The sequence below is a fragment of the Pseudonaja textilis genome, chromosome 1 (assembly GCF_049901715.1).
Source record: "Pseudonaja textilis isolate UNSWEBS1 chromosome 1, rPseTex1.2, whole genome shotgun sequence".
NCBI classification, from domain to species: Eukaryota; Metazoa; Chordata; class Lepidosauria; order Squamata; family Elapidae; genus Pseudonaja; species Pseudonaja textilis.
This window is the reverse complement of record NC_141990.1, coordinates 43632167-43658334: the sequence shown is the minus strand read 5'-3', so window position 1 is coordinate 43658334 and position 26168 is coordinate 43632167. Positions and strand designations below refer to the sequence as shown.

Below are 26168 nucleotides of genomic sequence, written 5' to 3'. Positions count from 1 at the left end.
GTGTGCCTACTATCCCTGTCTTACTATCCCCATTTATCTGTGTTTACTTCCTTTGTTCATGTTTATGTTCATACCTATACTTGTTATATTGTACATGCTTGACAAATAAATAAATAAATAAATTCATTTCTCCCCCCTCCTTTAAAAAAATAGAACTATAAATCACTTCTCAGGTTTCCAAAAATTTTTTAAGAGCTGTAACCACCAGAGGAGAACGCTGTAATTCCCCTTAGTCAAGTTTTTGGTGACCAGTTGTTGATGATTAATTTTCCCATGTTCTTTTGTTGTACTTGTGTTTTGGTATGTGACCGCAAATAAAGTATTATTATTAGAACTATAAATGTAAAATAATAGTTTTTCAAATGCCTGCTTTCATGCAGCTCTATATTCAATTATATTTTAATATGATTGGGCAAAATTCCAGTTATCTTGCAAAAGATTCTACTATGGTTAATTTTCAAGCATGAACAATACCAAATGTTATTATTTTTATTACTACTATTCCTTTCAAAGCATTAGGGCATTAGGGCACAAAACAAGTTTTCTAAACCATAGTAAACCGTACCCAACCTAAAAGCAATAAAATATAAAAGGATAAACTAAAAAAATATACAGAGTAATTAATACATGATTGAAGCTTTATGTGTAAAGTTGTTTTTCCCAAAGTCATCAAGTTGAACTGGGGTTAGACAAGAAGGACTTAGAGGGTCATCTTAGATTGTATTACTTTAACTGATTTGGTAAAAAGCAAGCTGGCTTCAGAAAAATCAGTAACAAGATTAACATGAGAAGATGAAGAACACTAAGCTCTTGGGTGAAGTAGTTTGGATTAATTTTTTTCCTTTGAAGAAAGCTATGCCCCTTGTTTTCCATGCAGACCCAAATTCTCATGGGGTTTAGTGTGGTGGATAAATTCTCTTGAGTAAGGCCCAGATTACAGGTCACAGTTTGGAGGAAATACAGCAACTTGTGGAAGCTAAGTGGGTGTGTTGGGAAACATTCCACAAACACTATTCTGTCTTGAGAGTGATGTATATATTAATAGTGTTCCCAGTCTAACTATCTACTTAGAAGAAATCCTAACAACCTTAGAAGAACCTTGGGTTTGTTGAACCTTTGATATAGGATCCCAAACATCCCAATGAAGAGGTAGTATGCTAAAGAGACCACTGATTAAGTGTTCAGAGGAATCCTCCAAAAAAGCAATCCCAATAAGACTCTATTCACCAGAGTTACTCAAAAACCACTATCCCTTTTAACGACATATTTTAAAGGGGGAAAGTGTGTTGTGTATATATTGTATAGTACTAGGATTACAATTGTTTTGTAATTTGTTTTCATTGGGGTCTAGAAATGGGAAATTGAACCTTTTCCTTATGTGTTCTGCTTCTCATGAAAATACCTTGCCTTTACCATGCTCTATGGAGGGAGCTGTCTATCAATGAAACTACCCCTCCCAAATAAAATACCAGTGAACCCCTTCCCTATACACTTTGCTTTAATCCTGATTACTACTTTCTGAAGCTGTGAAAAAAGTGAAACCCTACCACAGTGACAAATCCATAGATTTAATTTCACATGCAGTTTGGTCTCACGTGCAACTAAGAATGATTACATGAACAACTAGATATGAAAATATGAAAAAAGTCTGTCCTGACTTAGTAAGGGTTACTCAAAAAAATAAATGTTGATAGGGTTTAAATCTTATACAGTGGGTTTAACAGAAAGCAAGTTACATCTGCAACAACTTCCACATGGCTTTCTGGGAAAAGCACAGTAGATCTCCAACCTCAATATACTTAAGCACTTTAGGTAAACTGAATTTAAAAAAATGTGTCACAAAACGCTTCACCCAGCTTTATAACATCAAATCCAAGGTGGTATTCAGCAGGTTCTGACCAGTTCTGGAGAACCGGTAGCAGAAATTTTGAGTAGTTTGGAGAACCTGAGAATACTACCTTTGACTGGAGATTTTACAGTACCGTTCCCCTGCCATGCCCACCAAGCCACACCCACAGAACCAGTAGTAAAAAAAATTGAATCCTACCACTGATCAAATCCTAATCTGGATTCTTTCTTGCTTGGAACATTTTCTTTAAGAAACCAATTCAGAGCCAAAGCTGGCCTAGAATTTACACAGACCAAATTTAAAGCTTAATTTAGTATAGGTGATCTAACTCTGTGTTCCATCTCCAGCATTTCCCTAAAATATAGCTGTTCCAGAAAGAAAACTGGCTGCAAACTTTGGGGAACAATGATTACATTTGAAAAAGATTTCTGTGTTGAAAGGTAGGTTGAAGTTGTGGGTTAATATAATTCCATTTTCTCTTTCCCTCCCAACACAGGAGAGCTAGCATGGCCAAAGAAGGGGCCTGTCTATTCTCTGACCACCATATGCATCAGAAGAGAAGAAATCTGTTAGCTGATTGCATATCTGAGCAGAGATGATCTCACTTTATTTAAAATTTAAGTGAGCCACCCATTTATTTAAAAATAAAGTGAGAAGGATGTCTGTCTATCCACAATCCATCCATCCATCTTTCTGTTAGCAATCCACAATACAAGCTCTACTGTACTCTGGAGAGTAATGTGCAAATAGTTCTGATTCACTGTGTTCAGCATTCACTGATAGCTTGCTGGGAACAGAGAAATGCTGGAGATGATAATATATCACTTTTCCTTTGCAAGATGGAAGATATACAATAATGATAAGGATTACCAATAGCCATACTTGTCTAACTGTAGTGAGACTGGCTTTTTCCACCTCTTCAGAGGTGTTGTGTTAGAACCCCGTAACTTCCTGCTGTATGACCAGGATGCATGGGAAATAACAGAGTTGCAATCTACAATCTCAAATCTCATAAGGACCCAATTAGGGAAGCAGGAGGTTAATTGTTTAAAAAGGGGGGTTGGAAATCTGGTTTCATCTATAAAGAGGCAGTAGATGGCAATATTGCACTCTGCACTATTCCCTGTGGCTAAATCAAGCCCCTTGTTTAACTCTTTCATTACTGTCTAAATAGCAGCAATCCGCAGCTAAACCAAAACAACCCAAACTTTATTGAAAAATGTTTTGCAAAGCAGATTTTTACAGATTATGCTAATTGTATCTTTTGGAGCTTGGGGAAAACTCCCCAGTTGTCAACTTGGAAATTCATCATTTGAGTCTTAAAAAGCAAAACTGGAATTAGTCATACAGTTTAATTGAAAACAAAGTTTGCACATGAAAAGTCTGAAAAATTGCTTGGAGCACAGGAAACTATGGCAGATAGCAGATTTAGATAGAGTACTCTCATCTGTAAAGTGTTAATGTTCCTCCTAGTGCCGCTCCCCTTTTCCAACTTTCTCATAGATGTGAATATTCAAAATTAAGATCATATGTGAAAGAGTGCAAGTCACTTCCTCTGCTGAATATTGTGGAAGTTAGCAGCTTCATTACTAACCATCTTTGTGTTTCCAATAGTTTTTCTTAACCGTAGCAACTTTACGATGTGTGGATTTCAACTCCCAGAATGCCCTGGTAGCAAGCCCACTGTCCTAGAATGCTTAGACCCCTTTTAGGCTCAATGTGTCAAAAATTTTGAAAATGTCTAACTTGATACTCATTCTCTCCCTCCCTCCCTCCCTCCCTCCCTCCCTCCCTCCCTCCCCCCCTCTCTCCTCCACAACACCCAGAGACAAACTAAAGAGGAAAAAAAATCATCCCCTTCCCTTCCCCACCATTTAGGCCATCCTGAACAACAACACTCAACAGCAGAACCTATGCCGAACCTTGACTTCAGCCCTAACACCACTGCTGCCACTTAAAAAGGGTGCCTTGTGCTGTCCCCTGGGATCTGCCACATGCCACATATCTTTAGGCAATGTTCTTTTTCTGTTGACAGATTCCTGCTCTGGGCCGCATGAGCCTTCATTCTTGAAGTGGGTTCACATAATGTTCTTCCATGGCCTCTTCAACCTCCAAAAATAGTGCAAAACTATGCCTTGTTCTTACACAATTTTTGGAGGTTGTAGAGACCATGCAACTTCCACAAAACCTGGAGGGCATGTGAGAGCACAACCTATTCTTGCATCATGTGAGAACAGTGTGCACATTTAAGAATAGTTGTTGAGTATTGGCAAACAGTGGCATATGACCCAAAACATTGTGTGGTGTCATCTTTGACACATGTACCATAAGTGCTCCATCATTAGTTTAGAGTCAGATTATGGAAAATGTTTGGGTAAAGAAGATAAAAGAATTGCAAACCACTGTTTGTCTAGAAGTAGCATCATACGTTGCACAAAAAGCAACATATGTTGTTTATAGTTTCAGCAGAATCACAAATTAAATATAGCTATAAGAGGCAAAAGCTAAATAATTGAAACAGCTGCCCCTCCCTTTAAAGGTAACTCTTTGTATGCAGAAAAATGAAGAAAGGGAAAAAAGTTCAGTCTTATATTTTTCCTGACAATGAAATTTTGCATTCCCATCAGATAAATGTAGCTATTGCTGAAGGACCAGGCAGCACAAGTGCAAGTGAAGTATAATATTAAAAGAAATGTAAATATTTTCAACTGGGCGTGAGGGAGGGCAGTGGAGTAAAGGAACTGGCAAAGTGGAGTTCTGCTTGGCAGGAATGGACTTGACAACCTAAATGTCCCTTCCAATGCCACAATTCTGTTTATAAGCATAGAGGGAGAATTCCATGCCAGGATCTCCTTCCATGGTCTGACATGGCCAGTCGGAGAGTTTTGCCTGACGCAAAGTGCAAGATAGTGTTGCATGTGGAAGTTGGCTGAGCTATGCGGCTACTACTGAGGCTTTTGAGGGGATCCAGATCAGGTTCTATGACTTTTATTAATCTGCTCTTCGACAGAAGGAATGGGTGAGTGGAAAGCCAGCACTCCCACCTGAAGTAATCCCCTCCCACCTGAAGGGCTGACTCTGGGTCTTTCCTGAAGAAGGATTTTCCTTAGGACCATATTATATATCTGAAGCAGATATAATGATCATTAACACCTCATATTCTATACCAGGGATTTATTTATTTATTTATTTGTCAAGTGATTATAAGATAACAGGTATAAGTATAAACATAGTTATGAATACCTGAAATGGATACATATAAGAAAAATAAAAAGAAACAATAGGACAGGGACGGTAGGCACGATGGGACACCCCCTACAGACCTCTTAGGAAAGGGGTAAGGTCAATAGGTAAAAGTTGTTGGGTATTCCAGACATTGACCACTCTGTTGCTGAGGTTGTATTTACTGCAATCAAATTTGGTCCAGTTTACCTAGAGTTTGTATCTATTGTGTGCTCTTGTATTGTTATAGTTGAAGCTGAAGTATTCATTGACAGGATGGGCAATTAATTTTCCCAAAAGGGGGCACATGAGAACCTGGGACTGTTGTGGAGAGCAGAACCAATAGACTGAACATAATCTGCTTACCAGTGCCCATGTGTTGAGGGAGGGGTTCTTTCTCTCACTAACCAACTAAAGGAGCACACTTCTCCCGCCCCCTGTAGCACACATATTTACATTTTATTTTCTAACTTCCAATTTACCTCATGTGGGTTAGACAGGGAGAGCCAAAGGACCAGATGTGGTCTAGGAGCTTGGTTTACTCTATACATTAAAAAAAAAAAATCTGCATGTTACATACATACACATTTGGTATGACCATCAATTGTAAAACAATCAGGCAGCTTTATAGAATTAGGCAAAAATTACTTTGTTTTTTATTTATTTGGATTTATAGCACCTCCACCCCGCACACCTTTTGATTGCCCAATCCACATTTTTAGGATGAGGTGTGTTTTGTATCTAAATAAACAGCTAAACAAAGCAAGCTACAGATGCAGATGTTAAAGATATAAGGAAGGAAAAGAAAGCATGGTGATTAAGGGCAGGGCACAGCTGCTCAAAGCTCTGCGCTGGCAGAGAGCCAAGGCATTATTGTGGTAAATCTAATGGAGAGACCTACTGCTAAACTCAGCTGGTATGGCTCTTAAAAAAGTTCTTCTTAGTCCCAGCAAACAACACAGGAAAGAGAACAAACAGATGGAAATTAGTATCTACTGGAAGGATAAAATTATGACATAAGAAGGGGCAAAGAAGAAATATCATTTTAACTTTGCTATCAGTGGTTGTTGCCATTAGCATATTCCACATAAATGCTACAGCCTCAGAGGCATTGGGAATTTTGAGGTGACAGGTTTTCTTAAAATTCAAGATGGCTGCCGCTATCATCTTCTTCCTCCCTCTACTCTAACTACCAATTCCTTTCATTTACTTAGAACAGGGTTGTCAAATTCCTGGCCCATGGGCCAGATGCATCATGCACTGGCCACACTTACGGCCAGATTAGAGAAGGGGAACAAAGTCCCAATACATCACGTGATGCCACCATGACGACATGAGTTTGACACCCCTGACTTAGAACATTTACATGACAATTCCCACTAGGAACTTTAAGCTGTTTCACCAAAAAATCAAATTGAAAAAGCTCTAAGTTCAAACAAGCAGATGTAACACATACATTAAAATATTATCTAAAATGTCCATGTAAAATTTAACAATACAACAGAGAATTAAGTTCACAATCAAGAAATGTAAAATATCACAGCTGTGTAAAAAGCAATTCCTTATTTAAAAGCCTAGAAAAATAACCATATCTTTTCTGAAACTGGAAAGATGGTAAAGATGGTGCCAGGCATATCTTGCTGAGAAGACCCCAAAGTTGCGAGGTGCCACTGCAGAATATGCATCAGAATGTACCAATGGATATCTTAACCTTGGCAGCTTCAGCTCAGAATTCCTTAACCGGCATGGAGGTTGGGGAATTCTGGGAACTGAAGTCCACACATCTTCAAGTTACAAGGTTGAGAAATACTGCATTAATGAATTACATTTCCTTTCACCCTACTTCTCTTGTTTTTTTAATATACATACATATATTTCTCCCTCTGTATTATAGAACTATGAATAATTATGGAAGCATCTGCCCAAGCTGCTTCTGAATATTCTTTTGTTTCCCAGGACTTAAAAATGTTCTATCCCACTTTGCTTAAGTAATGATTCTTGAATATTTCCATCAAGATCATCTTTCTTATTCTCTAAAATATTCATCCTATCCAGCTTAATAATACTATTGTAAAAATAAAATCAAGATAATGCTGTTCTAATTATGAAGGGTTAAAACATGAGCTACAAATGTAAGAATATTTATTGTGTGCATGCCATGTATGATGGCTGACATTCAACTGGAACAAAGCCTTTGTTTGATCAGTTTTTATCTGCAAGCTGCCCATTGAGTTTTAGAAGGCCTCAGATGGTAGACACATAGTTACCTGTCCCCCAGAACACTCAAAATCACAGAAAAAAAAATGACTGCCATTTTTATAGTTATCCTGCAGTCAAGCATAGGTTTGGACAATTGGTATCTTTTGGCATAGTCAGAGCAAATGGTGGCTCAGTTAGTCACTAGGCAAAAAAAGAACGCTTCTAACATTGCTTTTAAAAGGAGCTCAAACTTTAGCAGGCAAGCAAACAAAAACACTGAAAAAGAATTTCAGTTCAACTTCATATCACCAAAATTAAGGAATCCATCCCAGAACAATGTTTTTAAAAGTTGCACCATAGTTATGACATGATGGTTGCTATCCAAAGAATGTGTGCAGAAATTCCATTGATTTTAATCAGACTGATATCTGCTTTATCTTCTCTGAATTAAGCCTGAAGCCCATTTTGGTTCCCATATCTAAAGTTATATCTCATGGGCCAGATGAGAATAGCACTTTATATAAGTGTCAATGGGCCATATAAAATCTAACATTAAAAAAAGAAGCTGGATGATTCAAGAGGATGCAAGGAAAAGCAAAGCTTTTTTTGTTTCAACTGATTCACACCCTGTCCAGGTAGACTAGAGTTGAATTGACATGTGTTTATATCAATTCAACATAATCTCAGTCAATGTTGACCAACTTCTGCTGTTGAGATAGCAACTGACCATGGAAACTTGGGTTTAGATCTGAATTTCACTACAAGAATAATACAAGTAATTCTCTCACGAATACACATACATCACAACAATATAACTGGTCAGAAAACAATTGTTACTTTATGAAGGCTACACTCATCCATTAAAAAAATCAATGGGATTTTCATTCATTCATTCATTCATTCATTCATTCATTCATTCATTCATTCATTCATTCATACACCTTAAGTTTTGGTTGCAACCAAAACAGTGGTGGGATTAATTTTTTTTTACTACCGGTTCTGTGGGCGTGGCTTAATGGGCATGGCCATGTGGCATGGGTGTGCTTGGCTTTTTTTTTTTTTTTTGCTTTTTTACAGCCACTACCCTGCCTGCTTTTGGACCTTCTGGGCCTCAGAGAAGCCTCCAGGGTGGGCGCTTTTGCTCCCATAAGGCTCCTCTGAGGCTCAGAAAGAAAAAAACAGAACATGGGAAGGGCACGCAGCACCCCTACACACTCTGTTTTGGAAGCTTCCTGGCCTCAGAAGAGCCGGGGGCAGGGGGCGTTTTTGTATCCATAAGGTTCCTCTGAGGCTCAGGAAGGCAAAAAAATGGAGGGCTGAGACATTTTTTGACTTCCTGGGCCTCAGCAAGGGGAATCCTGGCACAGCTGATCATATGTACAGCTGATTGTTGGGACGGAAAACAAAGAAAGAAATACCTTAGGCGAACGTCAGGCAGGTGGGATGAGTGAGCATTGGGTGGGAGGGTGACTGGGTTGGGGGCGTGGCCAGCCAGAACTTACTACCAGTTCGGCAACCCACACCAAATCCTTGCTACCAGTTCACCCGATCCAGTGCGAACCGGCTGAATACCACCACTGAACCAAAGGATTATATGCAACAACCAGTATGGTTTCCTCTGATCCAGATTCATAGATCAGCAAGCCTTGTCTGATATCAGAGACAAGAAAAAAAAGTTGATACTGTTGATACAAAAGTTGATGATCTGTCTTTACATGTGCCACATATTGTTAAGATGTTTCATAAGTACCTCATAAAATGACCTTATAGAATCATAAAATAAATATTCAGCTTAGGGTCCTACTTTCCCATGCTTTCTGCATATTCTGTGATGGCTACTGAGTTTTTGTTGTTCAGCCTTCTTAAACATCAAAAATCATGTTCTGATTCTGAATTTCCCATTGTGCTTGGTTGACACAGTAGAATCAGAAAGCTGAATTATATTCTTAACAAAGTTGTCATTTTGCAAGCAGCAGATAGTTATACTGTCATTTGCTGTTTTATTAGTCATCATGTCAAACTGCTATTTTTGTCTACCCCAATCCTATTCTTATTCTGTGAAAATCTTTGATTGTCTACCCCAAGGCTTCTGAAATGTTCGCCATTTTGATGGCATGTTCCTCATGTTTTTTTACAAAGTATCTGTAGGGGAAGAGCAAGCAGAACCAGTGAATGGAGTTAAGCGCATCATCAGTTTACAGTCTTTATGTTCCCACAAATGATCCAAATCCAAGCCTTCTTGAATTCTATTGACACTTATCTGACATCAATTTATACTGAACTTTAGAGGACTACTTTTTTGTTTATAGGCTTGAGCAATAAATCTTTTGAGCTGTAATTTAAGGTATGGTTCTGATCCTTTGCATCTGACATTAATCTAGAGTTGACTAGATTAATTAGATTAAATTAAGCAGTTCTCATGACATGAAGGTGAAAAACCATCAGGCTATCCTTCCCTTTGGAAGACCTGCAAGACATCTGAAAACTAGGAAAGAAGGTAACTTTCTACCAATTGGGAAACAGTCTGCCCACAAATTCCACAGCACTACAGTATAATGATTCAAAATAGCTTCTAGCACAGTACTCCAGAGCTGGTAATAAATGGACTTACCTGCCAAATGCAAACAATGGGTGAAACCAAATGTATACAGATTCTGGAGTGATAATATAAGCCTTTATGGAAGTGCACTCCATTTTAAGATGGTAGTTTTGTAATCAGGCCATATGGTTTGACAGTTTCCACAGAACTGCTAGGATGAAGAAATAATGGTTAAAGCAAGCTAAAAGCAAACCAGATGCCTTTTAAGGTACTTATGAAAAATTTTAAATTTTTTTAAAGTAAGTACAGTTTAAAAGAGGAGGTTAAAGTTTTGATCAAATCATACTACTGAAGCAAAGCAGAAAAATGAATCAAGTGGCCTTTCAAGGTGCTTCACTGATTTGGTGGCTTTTCTTATTGCCTTAAGCACTGTTAGAGATGATATACATGTTTGTGATTTCATTTCCATATTTAAAGAGCACTGAGTGGAATTATGTGGTGATGATGAACTGTTGACCTTATCATGAATAACTGATGAATGGATTCTATCGCTTCATTAAACTCCCTAATTGTCATAGAGTCTGGGATGGCAAATCTAATGTTATTTTGAGTTTAATTTACTCATTCAACTCAGTGTAACTGACCAGCCCCAAATTTTGTACTTTCTGCTGCTAATGTAGTATGGTATTTCTGTCTTGGTCTTGCCAATGTTTCTGGGACTTCAACTCCGCTTCCAGCACTCTGAATATAGCTTCAGGGTGATCCAGCATGAAGTTAAAAGCTTATTTCTAAACTTTCTATTATATGGCCAGTCTCTCAACATTGAGTGAATAGGAGTGGGAGAAATATTTATAGGTACTGTTCTAAATGGTTGCTGAGTTGAAAAGCTACTACAAATGCCACAGTGAAATATACTAACAAGCATGCCTGTCTTGTTAGTATATTTCACTACGCCTGTTAGTTTCTGCTGCTTCTGATAACTGAACTTTGCTAGCAAGTTCTGACATTATGAATCCCACTAGTGATGAGCAGGTTCTTCCCAGGAGCAGCAGAATTTGCCAACCAGCTATTCCAACCTTTTTGACACTACAAAAAAGCCAGGGTTTACAGATAACAAATTTATACCATCCATAAGGACAAGCCAATAGCAATTTTTCTGAACCTTGTCCAGAAGAAGCTAACTAACCGCTAATTAGCATATCCTGCCCACATTGGTAACCCAGTGAAGCAAGTGATGAGGGCTATTTCCAGGAAACTTACTCTGTAACCACCTCTTCCCCAAAACCAAGTGATCAGAGTTGTGAACTTTAACCCCACTTTAAGGGAAAACCCACAATGGTTGTGTCAACTATTGTGCCCATTGTGTCAACTATTATGCTCAGAAAAGAAAGTGGAAAGCAAAGATCCTAGTTTTTTGAATAGCTCTAAAATATTTTATTCTTAAAATGGATTAAGACATTTCTACATTGTTTCAACATAACCAAAACTTTTTTCTGGAGAATTTGGAAGGCTGCTGGACTGTCATTTCATCTTCCTGCCATCTCTTGCTAAAATACTGTGAGAATATTTCAAAAGGTTATAATGATGGATTATCATGGTTACTATCTTCTAAAGGGCCTCTTATCCTTCCTATATTCATGGCAATTTTCAGAGAAAAACAGGAAAATCCTTCTCCATTATAGTCTATGGACAGATCTCTTTTTAATAGAATCTCAAATCATTTAAAATCAAACCATTTTCCTCTCAAATTCTGAATCACAAACTTAAGACAGACCATTCACCTTTTGGCTGTCAAATCTCCAATTTGAATGACACAAGGGCCAATTTGCACAGGGCAATTTTCCATTACACTTGAACATTTTACAACTTTGATATATACTTGATATTCTGTCATTCATTTCAATGTAACTCACATTCATTCATAAACTAGGAATTGTTTATACGATGTTTTTGCTGTTGAATGGATAATTGAATAGATTGCCCATGGATGGCTGTTTCCTGAACTCAGCAAGCCTCCATCCTGGACAGCCTGGATTGTCTGCTTCTAAATGAGATCCTGTCTGAATTTTCAGCCACCGCCCTTCTTTTCTCATGCTGCAGAAACTCAGCTGAAAATTGAACCCTGGATCCCTAGCACTTATTGTGTCTAACATAAGAACAGTACCCTTATTCTAGGACTTCTGAACTTCAGACATCCGAATACATTTAAAAAACATTCTTAGATGAATTGTACAGATATTCCTTCAACCATATCTTGCCTCAAGCTACTCATTCAGGTTTATTAATTCACTAGTAATATCACTTTCTGCTGACCTTACCCAGAGTATATTGAAGAGTACAGACTAAAGTTATAATAATATTAAGCAGTTGTAGCTTTGAGAAGTATGAAATGCAAAAGGTATCTTGGAACTTTCCTGTTGTGATTTAGGGGAAAAATGTTCCAGTGGTTTAAAATCTACAAAATAACAGGAAATCTCTAAAATCGTACTTTCCATTTCTGTAGTCAAAAATGCATTCCAAACCCCTGGCTATAAACATAAGGCAAAAGACTGAGTGGTCACAAAGGGCTATCTTTAACTTTGTTGAAGCAGCATTCTGAAACTGGCAAGGTTATGAACTTCTTTTGAACACAGAATTCCAATGATGGTTTTTTTTAATTTATTTTGATCAAAGCAAATTTAAAAATCCCTATTCCCTAGCTCTGAAGTAAGCCTGCCTCATCCTTACTTTTTAAAAAAGTACTGCATTATTTTGAGAGCTTTGCTAATTAAAAAGAATAAAGCAGTATTCTCTTGCCCATATTGTTATGATTTTGCCCAATTTTTATCTGAAGGGAGCTTACATTATTGTTTCGAATAATATTTCATAATACATGCCACTAGATTGCATTAGATAACTTGCTAGCTTCAGGCTTTGCAGGGTTTAAGTTGGAAATGTATAGTCAGCATGGGCATTGGGCAAAGTGAGGTGAAATTCAAGACATAGTGAGATACAGACAAGCATGGCTGTTACCTATTATTAGATAACAGAAATGCAAGAAGAAACCATGTGGCTGTTCTTTCTCTAGGTGTTGGATTGTTGCCTAAGAAGCTTGTAAATCAGACTTTTGTATAGTAATCATCAAAGAGCTGATGGTCATCACAGTTTGGCCAGAACTTAAGGGAATAAATACAGATATAGAGAGAGTATCTATCCAAAGTCAAACAGTATTTACAACCACTTAGAAACCTCTCTTTTTAAGTAAAAAAAATCCTACCAGGAGGTGGGTAGGGAGCAGGTAATTTGAGCATGGCTGTTTTCACTGGATTAGAGATGGCTTTCTCAAGCTATTAGTGAAAGAGTAAATATATTTTGAAAGCTAGACAAAGTCAATGGGTGGACAGCTTGTTTTGTAAAACATATAAATCCTTGGAGTCCTCTCAACTGATTTTAGCCTGAAGTGCTGAAGAAATTACTACTTCCTGACCTCCTTAGCTCTGATGGTTCTTTCTGAAGTCCAGTGCCTGCCAGTCTGGCGCTTAAGAAGAGGCAAGCTAAGGCAAGAACTTCTCATCGCCACAAGGAGTGGAGGGGTTCCCCTCCGGGGCTTTTGCAGAACTTTGGAACAATGAAGAATCTTAAGCATTCATAGAATATTATATGTTTCCATTTAGCCTCATCTCTCCTGTTATGACTCTTAGAAGCTGCGGAAATGAATATGTGGAAGTTTACCTACTATTTTTTTCTATTTTTTAAAATTATTTTTAATAAAATCCTATATGAATTTTGGCCTTACAATCTTTCTCTCTTTAGAAATGACTTTCTTCCTCTGTTTTCTGAGCGTCAAAGAAGACTGCCAAAATCCCCCCACCCCAAAAAAATAGCAACATTTCCCAAAGGGATTCTTCTCAATTTCTTGGTAAAGAGATTCTCATCACATGTGGAAGACAGACGGTGGAGGAAAGCTGAGATACTGGAGATAGTTAACATAGATGCTAAAGAGAATGGTGTGTTTCCTAAAGCAGGTGATTTTCAACACATGTTAAGGAGTCATTTCTATCAAATAAGGAATTGTTACTCAGAAATGGTTTGACAATCATATAAACATACTTTAATCGAATCAAAGCATTTAGATAATTAGAAAGTACCTTGTTATAAGACAGCAGTTTTGTTTTGCTTTCATTTTTAATAATCTCCGAGCATCAGATTCAACTGCTTTTGCTAGCATAAGATGTTTCATTTAGTTGTTTAGAATGACATTAATAAAAATAGAAGACAAAATTTATACCTTTTTGTGGAGTCCTTGATGCTCTCTGAGCTTGGTTGTGCATTGATGAAGTTATCTAGTCAAATAATGAAACATCTACAAGTAAAAAACCAAGCTCAGAGAACATCAAGGACTCCAACATTCAACTCTCTGCTACATAAATTGTCTTCTATTTATATCTGTTTAGAGATTGATGAACATATCTGTAACAAATCTTTTGTGAATTGGCCTAATTCTAATCTGGTATTCTCCAAACATGTAAGACTACAAATGCTACCATTGCTACACAGGAAATTCACTGGTTGAACTGCTGCAAGATGTTGAGAGCTGTTCTCTAAGACATCTGGAAGACACTAGTTTGCGGGAAGGCTGACCTAATCCTTTTTCAAACAAACAGTCAAAGTGCTATTCACTAGGTAATAAGTTTTTAATTAATTTTGAATTTTCAAATACAACTCGCATGCAAATACAAATTAATTCTAGAAGAAACCAAAGAAAAATAATCAGTTGCTCTTGACATAACTTTATATAAATATAAAAGAGTTAAGTAATTGTGCTCAAGAATGAAATTGAAGTTCAGAAGACAAAAATAGCATTTCATTTGGAAATGACACCTTACACAAGAAAGAATGTGGCACGGCCTGTTGTAAAGACAATAGAATGTTGTTCCCCTCTTATATTACTGCCAGTGAGCCTCAAAATACTTCAATCTTACTTCAAAGCTCCTAATATTCAGGCTGAACTTTTCTCTTCATCAAGAACTCAAAAGAGTATGGATTCTACTGTGTGTGTGTTTTCTTTCAAAACAGCCTTGACTCTTGACCTTTTAAGGTTTGTATGTGTGAAAGAGTGTATGTTTGTTATTACCACCCTAACTGAGTGTGGCAAAGTTAAACTCCTGGCCTCTATGAGAGGCTTATAGAGGGCAAGCACTTTATATAAACACCCTGGCGACAGGACCATGTCAATGTGCTCTCAGTAAAGGCTGTAATCCCTCTCAAGTTGACATGTTTTCTCCTTTCCTTTGTCTTATGAAACCCAGAGACCATGAATGGATTTGAAAAATGGATTAAAGGAAGAGGAGAGGCCACTATTCTGTTGCTGAACACCTGCCATGCATCCCAACATTTCTTGGCATATCCAGTTGCAACATTGAGGTGCAAGGACACCAGGGAAAAAGTCCCTGATATTCTTCAGAGTGTTAGATAATGAGAGGATGGTCTAATTCACATTCTATATACATGAAGGAGCACTCTGGTTTTTTTAAAGCTTCAGGCCCATACTTCTGTGTTTGCTATTAATATAGAATTGGATAACCAGCTTTGGATAACCATGCTCTAAGCCATTGAAATCAGAGCTGTACAATATAATTTGAACTAATAATCAAATGCCAGTTAAAGTTAATTGATTGATTACAGGTAGTCCTCAGCTTATGACCACAATTGAGTCCAGAATTTATGTTGCTAAGTGAAACATTCATTAAGTGGAGTTTTGCTCCATTTTACAAATTTTCTTGTCACATTTGTTAAGTGAATCAGTACAGTTATTAAATTAGTCACACGGTTGTTAAGTGAATCTGGCTTCCCCATTAACTTTGCTTGTCAGAAGGTTGCAAAAGGTGATCACATGACCTTGGCACACTGCAACCGTCATAAGTATGAACCAGTTGTCATGTATCTGAATGTAAATCATGTGACCACGGAGATGATGCAACAGTCATAAGTGTGAATAATGGTCATAAGTCACTTTTTTGAGTGCAGTTGTAACTCCAAATGATCACTAAGTGAACTGTTATAAATTGAGAACTACCTGTATTATGGGTTACAAGATGCTGTGAAATTCAAGCATTATAGGAATTTTAGGAGTATTCTTGCATCCAATTCACATTCCAAAAGGTCTGGCTTCTGTCATGTGTTTGCAGCTGCCATCTTGTTTTTTTTTTTTTTTTACACTCATGTTTTGCTCGCAAATACTCTGAGTCATCAAAGGAATGAAGTGGAGGAAGAATATTCTATTTCACAGTTCCTGAAACTGATCTGCTGCATGGTGTCATGAAGCTTCCTTCACAGTGGTCAGGCAGGGAAGGTTCAAAATGAGTTGGTGACTGGATTGAGATTTATAGCCAGATGGGATTTCTGTTTTTAAACTGGGATAGAAACCTGTCATAAAATCATGGGGATGCTCAAGTATCATTGTGTTGCATATCCTGCTTTGCTAATAAAACTGTGTTTCTTTACCCATTAATTTGGCTTGTGTCTTTTTTTCCTGGGGATAGGGAGTTGGGGAATGCCAGGAACCAAGTGTTCTTAAGGGACACACATCTCTCTGCTGATCCATTCATGACAGCCTTTTTTTAAATGCCACTTTGTAAACACTGGGGCCAAAGGCCATGAAATATGAGAGGGCTGACATTTCTATGCAAACCCCAGATGTTTGCAGGACAAGGACAAGAGCCCAGTTACCCCATAGCATTGCAAACAACAACTGCCTTCTAGCTGCAGTCACTTAGCATTGGCAGTTGGAAGGAAACACATCATTTCTATTAAGGCCAGGCTGAATAGAATCAGCAAATCTATTGATAAATTGTAGTGTTGCAGTTTTATTCTGGCACTTTCCTTTGCATTTTTTTTCAGTTTAATGGGATTTTTAGGTCAGAAACAGGGTTCCTCCTGCTGCTTTTGGAGACATCTGTGTTTTCAGTGTCAGATTGCATTCCTTTAGTTTCTGGCCAGCATGTTTCTTATATATATTAGACTAGAGTAATTTGTCCTTTGTTTCATAAACAAGAAATGGAGAGAAAAGGAAGCTTTTACTTTATATTGTAAACATTTAGAAAGAAAGTGCCTCTAATATTCCCAATAAGATATGACCTCATATGGATTTAGAAGGGAGCTGAACTTCATTTCTTTGTTTTGACTTGACTTTAAAATAATCTCGGGTTGCTTTTCCAAATGACTTTTTTATTGATTCCATCAACTTAGCCATTTTGCTTATTCTTAGAGTTATTCATTCTCTGTTCCAGGCTCTGCTGTGCTTTGTAAAAAAACCAAAGATATGCATGACCTTATCTAGAAAGACAAGCTTAAGTGGAGGCAGATGTGACCTTAGTTTCCCCAAACAGTGCTGTAGAAAGCCACACATAAACTGAGCATACCAGTATGCATGAAAAATCAGACAAACCTTTTCAATTTGCAGTACCAGGAGTCTGGGGTGGTATGGGGGGCATTTTTTGAATTTTGAAATGATACTGTGGGTCTTCTCACAATCAGAGATATAGTCAAAGAAAAAACCTACTTCTCAAAAGACAGACTGATGAAGTTGATTGCTTTCTACGGGCTTCAGGAAACACTCCACCACTCCAGTTTATAGTTATCTGTTGTTGTTTTTCTGAATAGTTAATAATAGCAGCCATGGTGGCACCGTGGTTAGAAGGCAATATTGCAGGCTAACTCTTCCCAAACGCCAGTAGTTTGATTCTGACCAACTCAAGGTTGACTCAGGCTTCTGTCCTTCTCAGATTGATAAAATAAGGACCCAGGTTATTGGGGGCAGTATGCTGGCACTGTAAATTACTCAAAAAGTGCTGTAAAACTATGAAGTGGTATATAAATCTAAGTGCTATTGCTAATATAATTGAATATAAATGGAGTAGTCTATATTGAAGTCACCCCCATATTTTTTTTTATTTTTTGACCTTGGTCAAGGGGCATTATTTTCCATAAGAAAAAAAATGTGAAATGCATTCTTCACCCCATTCTTATTTAAAGGAATCAGGTGGGAAGGAAGCACAGTCAGTATTCCTTTCTCTAAGCATTCCTAACTTTAGCTGGATGGAACACCAAGAAAAAACACTGCCTTAGCAATAATTAGCTTACAGTGTTATAAATGGTTGAAAACTATAGCAAGTTTTTGTGTGTGTTGGATGCATATGACTGTGTATATAGTATACACACATACACAAATATATATGCACTTTGTATGTGTTTATATAGATACTTCAGAGGACCAGGGTCAGAGATTTGCCATTACACAAATAGTCCTTGGTGTGGGGCTTTGAGGCGGAATGTTTGTGAAGGTTTAAAACAGAAATTGAATTTGATTATTAAATACTTTGAATAGAATTATGCTTTGAGTTGCATCTTCTTGTGTGTTAAGTTTCTATATGGTGGAGGCCTCTCCCGTAGAAAAATCCTACAAAATGAAGCGTTGCCTTCTATGCAGACAAGGTAATATTTTTTTAAAAAGAGATCTGCCAGTCTTTTTGGCATTAAGGTAATGATATACTGTAAGATATTTCTTAAGTAACATTTACAAGTTACTTATACAAGAAGTTACAAGCTAATAAGATGCTAGAAGCAGAAGACAGTTCAAGCGCATAAAGTATGGAGAAACTGGTTTGTTTATATCATAATTTTATGAATGAGCTAGAAAATAGCAAAACGATTCCAAATAACCTCCAAAATACACTGGTGCATTTTAAATAAATGTGCAGTGAGTGATCCCTTTGTAATGTCAGCAGTGAGTGTTATGAAAGCTACTTCCAGTTCAGCATATTATTGCTCTAAATTTAGAGATGTCTTTTTCTCTTAGTGGTACATAGGAGAGGTGTTTACCTAATCTCTATTGACACTAGTGGCAGTCACATAGGAACTGGTAACTCCCTGGCACTTTGCAAAAAGAAGGGTTTGTTTTATCTGCTTGAACATAACACTTTTTAAGACCTGGTCAATATCTATGGAGAATTACTTCAGAGGACCAGGGTCAGAGATTTGCCATTACACAAATAGTCCTTGGTGTGGGGTTTTGAGGCAGAATGTTTGTGAAACTCCAAATGCATTTTGGAAACTAACTATACAATCCTGGAAATGTTCTACTATCTTGCTTATGTCATCTCTCAATTTAAACAAATAACAGGGTATCTAGGTTGCATAGAGACGTCCACAAAACCAGGATGACATAACATGTGCCCATTCTATAACATTTGCATTTATAGGGATGCCACTCACATACCTAGGTTTGCAACAAATTACCAGTGCATATTGTTGTTGTTTTCTTGTTGTGATTTTTGTTCTTTTTAATTTGAAGTTGTTATCAACCAGGATGTTAGACTTGATTTTAGCTGAATATGCCTGTTCCTGAAATATATAACTTCAGATACTTTCCCTGCAATTGCTGATAAATGTTCCATTATGATTTTAATAGTATTTATTACATAGGTAGTAATCTACTGAAGACTACAATAGAATCTGGAATATTTGGTCATTGAGTGAAGCAGACATTAAACAAGATGCCATGTGACTGATTCACTCAACTTTGGAAGCCATATTCCAGGCTGTCACCTAGCCTGAGAAAGTGGGAGGGGGTGATTTCAATTAAGTAGCTCTAAGTAGACAAAATAAAATTCTTTTGTTAGTCCAAGGTCATTTAGTATGGTGCAGGATGAAATAAGGATCTACTTTTGGACGGATCATGATTGGGCCATGTGATGTGATGACGACCAAGGGGGAATGGATTTGTAGTATATTGTAATCATAAAGCAGAGCACCAAGGAGATGGCCTGGGTGTCCCAGGCATGGTGGTGCAGAGAGAAGGCCTCTCATCATATCCAGGATGCCTGATTCTTTTTCCAGCCACATTGAGAGAACAGTTATAAAATCAGTGATCTTCATTAGCATTTTCTTCAGATTTGAGATCAATTCCTCAAGTGTTCCAAGGGATTTCATTCTTCATTTTCATCTGAAAATCCCCTACCCTGCTGAAGTAATGGACTTCAAATCTGAAGAAAATGCAAGAAAACACCATCTTTCTAGAAGGCTCAGAACACTGGCATTTGCTAGTGTTTTCATCATGTTCGAGGCCCGTTCATTTCCTCTCACTGCATGAAGAAGAGGAGGAAATTTCTCAATGCACTGGGGGAACAGACCTTAAATCCAACATCCCCTCCATTTGTAATCTTCCCTGACACTTCCCAATTGATTTTTCTGGGGAAACCAGCAGAGAAGATAGCAAATAGTGATCACATGATCACAGGACACTTGGCAATGAGTCATGAGACTGGGTGCAGCAGCATGACATTTTATGATGTCCATAAGTGCCTTATGGGCTGTAAAGCATTCATACTGAAGTCATCAAAACTGTGAATGATCATTATACAATGGTTGTAAGTTGAGGACTACCTTTATGTAATATATTCCAGACTATTGACAATTTTCAATGTTTGAAAACACATAACACCAACTAGATGGCACTTAATCAGTTAATCAATTTTTTAGAAGTGGCAGTCATGTGATAATATTTTTGTAACACTAAAAATGATAAATATTCATTATTATGCTGTATTTCTGATGACACAGTGCCATTTAGAAATCACCTTCTATTGAGTCACATCTGGCTTAGGACTAATATCTGCTCAGCATTATCTAGCTCATGCTCAGGGAGCAATTCAAATTACAGCATCCATGAGAGATACTATCTAGCCTTTACTTAAACATAAGCAGCTAGTATTATGTTCCCTTGTAATAGGTTTTACTATTAAATTGTTCTTACTGTTAGGAAGCGTGTTTTTTTTTAATATTCAATCAAGCTCTGCCATCTTGTAACTGAAATTTATTGTTTTATGTCAGGCAATTTGGAACAATAGAAAACAGATATTAAAACTAATGATAATGAATAATGCAAAGCCGAGAAGTTGGAAAGGGCAGAGTTCTAAAACCAACAGATGTATTAATGTGTTTATTTTTCATGTAAGAAATGCTTAAAATGTACACAATTTTGTTTTCTTTTACATAACAAAAATTTTAGTTTTTTAATCAATTGAAGGCAAGTTGAAGGATGGTAAGTTTATGAAACATTTAACTCTTGTTAGCCTCTTAAATAAAGGCTGAAATTGATTAGGCTAGAGCAGGGGTGTCAAACTCAAGGCCCGTGGGTGTTTAAATCCAGCCTGCAGGGCTGGCCTGGAACTATCAAAGGACTGGCCCATGGTGCCTCTGGCAGTTAAAATGGGCTGCGTGTGGGGAACCACACCTCATTTTCAGCCTCCATGGCCTCCTGCATCACTCTCCCAGCTGAAAAATGGCCTAAAATGCCCCCCCAAAGGCCTTAAAAAGGGGCCCCAAATAGGCCTAAAATGGGCCAAGAATGGGCTGAAAACAGCCCCCAAACCAGACTGAAACAGGCCTAAATACAGGCTGAAAATGGCTCTAAAATGGCCATCAGAGTGCTGAAGGAGACCATGGAGGGTGAAAATGAGGCGCAGAAGGGCTGCGCATGAACACCCCCCCACACACACACCCTGTTTTGGCTGGCAGGGTGCTGCAGGAGGCATCCATCCTGCCCGCCGCTGCCCTCCTGATCCACAGAGGAAAACTATAATGCTGATCCAGCCCTCAAAGAAACCCTTGTGCTAGAGAGAATTACTATTAATTAATCTGTTTGTAAGTATGCAAAAGTTCAAAAATCCTTCCCTGCTCTCCAAAATACAAGTTTGATATCTCTTGTGATACATACCATTCATATAAGAGGAAACATTTGTGGGTGCCAATATTTTAGCCTTCCAATATCACTAAGCACAGATGAACATAAAATGTAGATATTCTTATTTATAGATGTAAATGTAGAAATGTTTACTGTCATTTCAATATAAACAGAAATAGATTATCCTAATAAGAAAGGCATCGTGCCTGCTTTGCCATGTTGTGCTTTCTGTTGATTGACAACTACAAGACACATGATTAGTTTGATTAATCTTTAAATTGTCTTGGAGTGAAAGTGTCTCAAATGTAGGATGCATTCAAATAGATAATTTTTCATTGCAAAATACAGCATATGGCCTGCACCACAATGAATTTTAGAGCCATAAAGTATCTGGCAAGAGCTGGAAAAGTGATCCAAGATTGTAATTCTAGAGGATTACACAAACTGAATCATTTTAGATGATTCTAAAATTCCTGAGCCAGTGTAATAGCTCAGAGCAGACACTACAAATCCCTTACAATAGATTTTCCTCAGATACAGATTATTCAGATACAGATTCATATCTGTTCACTTAGCTATGAATGTATTTTTGCAATGGCCCAAAATATAGAGGTTAGCTTTGTAAGGTTTTTAAAATATAAGCTTGCATGAAATCAATTTGGATTCCTTGTGAATGAAGTAATCTCCTTTGACCAAGTTGAGTTTCAAAATAAGTTCTAAAGTGACCAAAAGCACTAGAAAATGTTCCCTAAAGCAAGGGTGAACATTCTAATCCTCTATTAGTATTTGAGTTACTGTTACTTATTATTTAAACTAGGCAACAACTGGCCTGTATTAAGCAGTTTAAAACCACATATTTCAACTAAAGAAAAGAAGCTTCTTAATTCTTTGGGTACATTGGAATCTTACATTTTATATGCATGCTGCTCTTTGACTTCCTGTTACTAATAAATTACTTTCTTGTTGAGAACTATACAGAGAGAAAATATATTTTACTAGAAGGGTCTATTGTAATTGGCAATAACTGACAGTAATTCTCATTTTGGAATAAAGAAGCATAAGATTGGACTGCTTATTTCTTCCTAAGTGTTTTTCAGATTAAAGCTTTATTCTTTTTTACAATTATTCTTGGGTTTAGTTGTTTCAGTTCCTCTGTGTGGTTTAAGAGGGATACATTGATTAACTCTCTCAAACTTACATACATTACGAGAATGGTTTCTGTATATGAGCCCTTTTCTGAGAGAACATTAAGAATATCAGGTCATGTACACAATGACTATCAAATAAATATTGGGATGCTTTAAGGGACTGAAAATAAAATTCTCAGCACCATTTTATAGGAAAAGTTGGCCACACGAACTTTTTATTTCTTCACTGGAAAATAAATCTTACCATAGGATTAAACTGCGAGACCAATTGTGTGTGCACTATTCTGTTCTTTTCCTTGAGGCAAATAATCTTTGACCAACCCTGCAGATGCAGTTGTGTTTGTGATACAGTGTACTGTACAATTTTTCTCAGCCCATTTCCAAATAAAAATATCATTGATAACATAGAAAAGGTACTGAAAACAGTATTATTTATTTATGTAGGTATGCAATATTTATTAATTTCCAGCTTCTACATCTGCTTCAGTCTGAAGTGTCTAAGCAATTTGCAAAATATTGTGTACAAAATAGTCAAAAACATAAAGAACCAAGGACAAAACCATCTAACTCATACCTGCTCATCATATTATAAGTACAACCCCAACTCTACTTCATCACCAAACCCCTCCGAAACACCCAGTTTTTAAAGTTGATTTTTGAAGTTGTGTCCTAGGAGGGAGGCAATCAAAAAGAAAGCTATTAAAGGGTTAAAACAGAAGAGTAAAGAGGAACAGTAAACACATTTGATATGTTTGCTTTTAGAAAAAAAGAATTACATTGAGAAGACAAGCTAACAGATTTATATGATGCTGAATAGCATGGAAAGAGAGAGATGGGAAGAAGGAAAGGAGGGCTTTTTTAACAAATAAAAACTGGATTTGATGACATATTGTCTTATACAATATTTGGTTGAATTGGGGAATTTGTAACATGTGTACACATTTTTAAAGAACTAGAAAAATACATAAGGCATAATTAAATGGAACATCTTTTTTTAGACAGAGTTCCTTAAATTATTAAATACAAAATAGACAAGAAAAAAAGGATGGTGCCTTCATCCTCTCCATATGAGCTTCCCTGAATCATTTGGTTTTCCACTCTGACTGCAGGATAAGCGTCCAGGGTTCTATTTGGTGAAATGATCAGGAAGGTCTAACTTAACCAGCTTCTCATATTTTCAACCATAGAAGTAATCAGTGGTGGGATTCAAATAATGTAACAACCAGTTCTCTTCCCTAATGATTTCTTCCAACAACCAGTTCACCAAACTGCTCAGAAAGTTAACAACCAGATCCCATCGTGGTGTGAACTGGCTGAATCCCACCAGTGGAAGTAATGCATATTACATCTACAGTGGGAGCAATTACTAGATCTAGGCTAAAATTATTTAATTATACAATTGAATGTTTACTTTCATCTTTTGTGGGGTGGGGGAGAGACACACATTTGTTAGTTTTGGTTTCACTGAACTTCAGTGTGATCCTGCCTTGGTTTGAAAATTAAGTCAAAAAAGGGTTGTTTTTATAAATGAGTTTCCTAATCAATCTTTTCATATATATACTGTTCCTAGTGTGTTTGTATTTTGCAATTAATATGCTCTTTTGCATTTAGGTCTACACTGACCTTATGGCGCACAATTGCATTCCAATTGAGGAGGGAAAATTTCATTATGTTTCATGCAAAGACAGCCTTCGGGAAGGCAGAAACTTCCTCCAGGCTGCACTCCTCATTGTGTTACAGAAGGAGCAAATACCAAGGGAGAAGACCACATCTGACAGAGATCTTCAATCACAAGCAGCTTCTTCCCACCACTCAAAGAAAGCCTGCTTCCTCCATCCCAAACCGGCTAGATTGCAAGCAGGTTCCAGTGTCTCGTGCCTACTCTCTGCTGCCAGCTCTCACCATCCTTCCAGAACAGCCTCCCATCGTAGAGGCTCATCTAAGGCCTCTAAAGCACCAAGTTATGCCAAACAGGCTGCAAAAGCTAAAGCAGAAGCTGCTGTAGCAGACGCAGAGCTATGTGCCACAGAGGAGGTAACATGGCAGAAGGCAGCAATAGCGGCTCAACAGGCTGAAATAGTGGCTCAACAGGCTGAAATAGCAGCTCAACAGGCCAAAGTCCAGGCCAGTCAACAAGCTGAGATAGCCAAAGCGCAGGCCAAATTGGAATTGGCAGAACCGCAAAGAGACACCGCAACAAAGATGGCATGGGCCGCAGCATGGCGGAAAATGGCTGACAACACCTCCCTCCAATTCAACCTCGAAGAGTTGGGAGAAGAGAGCCCAGATACATGGGTCAAGGCCTACATGGACAGGCAGCTTTCACTACAAAATGAGCAGATGGAACTGCCTCAGTTACCTAGCAGTCTCCCACAACAAGGGAAGCATAGGGATGAATCTCAACTTTACACGTCAGTTATGCAACTGATGTTGTATGACCTAAAGTACGAGATTCACTTCCCGCCAACATCAAACCTTCCCCAACTGATGTTGTATGTACTAAGGTCCAAGATTCTCTTCCCAGCACCAGCAACCCTACTCCAACATCTCATGCCCTGCCAAGTGAGCAAATTAGCCCACCAGTGCTCACAACAACTTCTCAACAAGTTGACCTGCAACCAATCACAATTGCCACACTAAATCCTCAGGCTGAAGAGTTCTCACCACAATCGCTAAACAACTCTGACGCACAGCGTGAAACCTACACCCAACCTCAAAAGGTACTACCTACATATGTAGGGGTGGATACTGACCTCCTCATAAAGTACTCTCTGGCGAACCACATACCATCCACAACCCATGCCCTTGAGCCAGAATGCCACGCCTATGATGACGTCATATGAAGAGATGACTTGCCCTCACAGAGAAGTAACAGAGAACTGTCACTAAGGTGTGGAAGGTTAGACTTATCAGCCAGTGGTATGTACAAATTCAACAACAAGCTAGGCAGAGAATACCTACTATGGAAATCTATTTTCACGAGCACCGCCCAAAGCGAACAACTGCTTCCTGGTGAAGAACTTAAATTTTTGTTGGCATGGCTAGGACCATGGTCTAGCTACATGGTGAAACAAATTTACACAGACTTACTTAATGACAAAGACACCACACTAAAATGAGTGTGGGATGCTTTGAACCGGAAATATGGTGAAGACACATTGATGGAATACTCGCTCCTAGAACAACTTTACAGTTTCCCGTGTATCGCCATCCACGAAACCCGAAAACTAGAGGACTTTTCCAACATCCTTACGGAGCTGCGAACAGCCAAAGAATGTTCTGACTTACCAGGACTGGCTTGCCTTGATCTCTTCATACCGCAAGAAGCAATCATCGCCAAACTCCCAAAAGAAATATTAGAATGATGGATTGTTTTGTCCGATGCCTTTCTGGCCACAAACCGCAAACGAGACCCACCCTTTGCCTTTCTCTAAGAATTTGTCTTCCAGCAAACAGATCCTGCAACAGCTTCAGAAATCTTCACCTCAG

At 37.9% G+C, this 26168-nt stretch overlaps 1 long non-coding RNA gene across 1 annotated transcript; it reads left to right on the top strand.

Moving 5' to 3' along the window:
* The first annotated feature begins 4760 nt into the window (after positions 1 to 4760).
* LOC148127586 (uncharacterized) lies at positions 4761 to 16299 on the top strand. The gene is made up of 3 exons (XR_015743470.1): positions 4761 to 4868; positions 14346 to 14471; positions 15098 to 16299. It is a non-coding gene; the product is annotated as an uncharacterized LOC148127586 (long non-coding RNA).
* The last annotated feature ends 9869 nt before the right edge of the window (positions 16300 to 26168 follow it).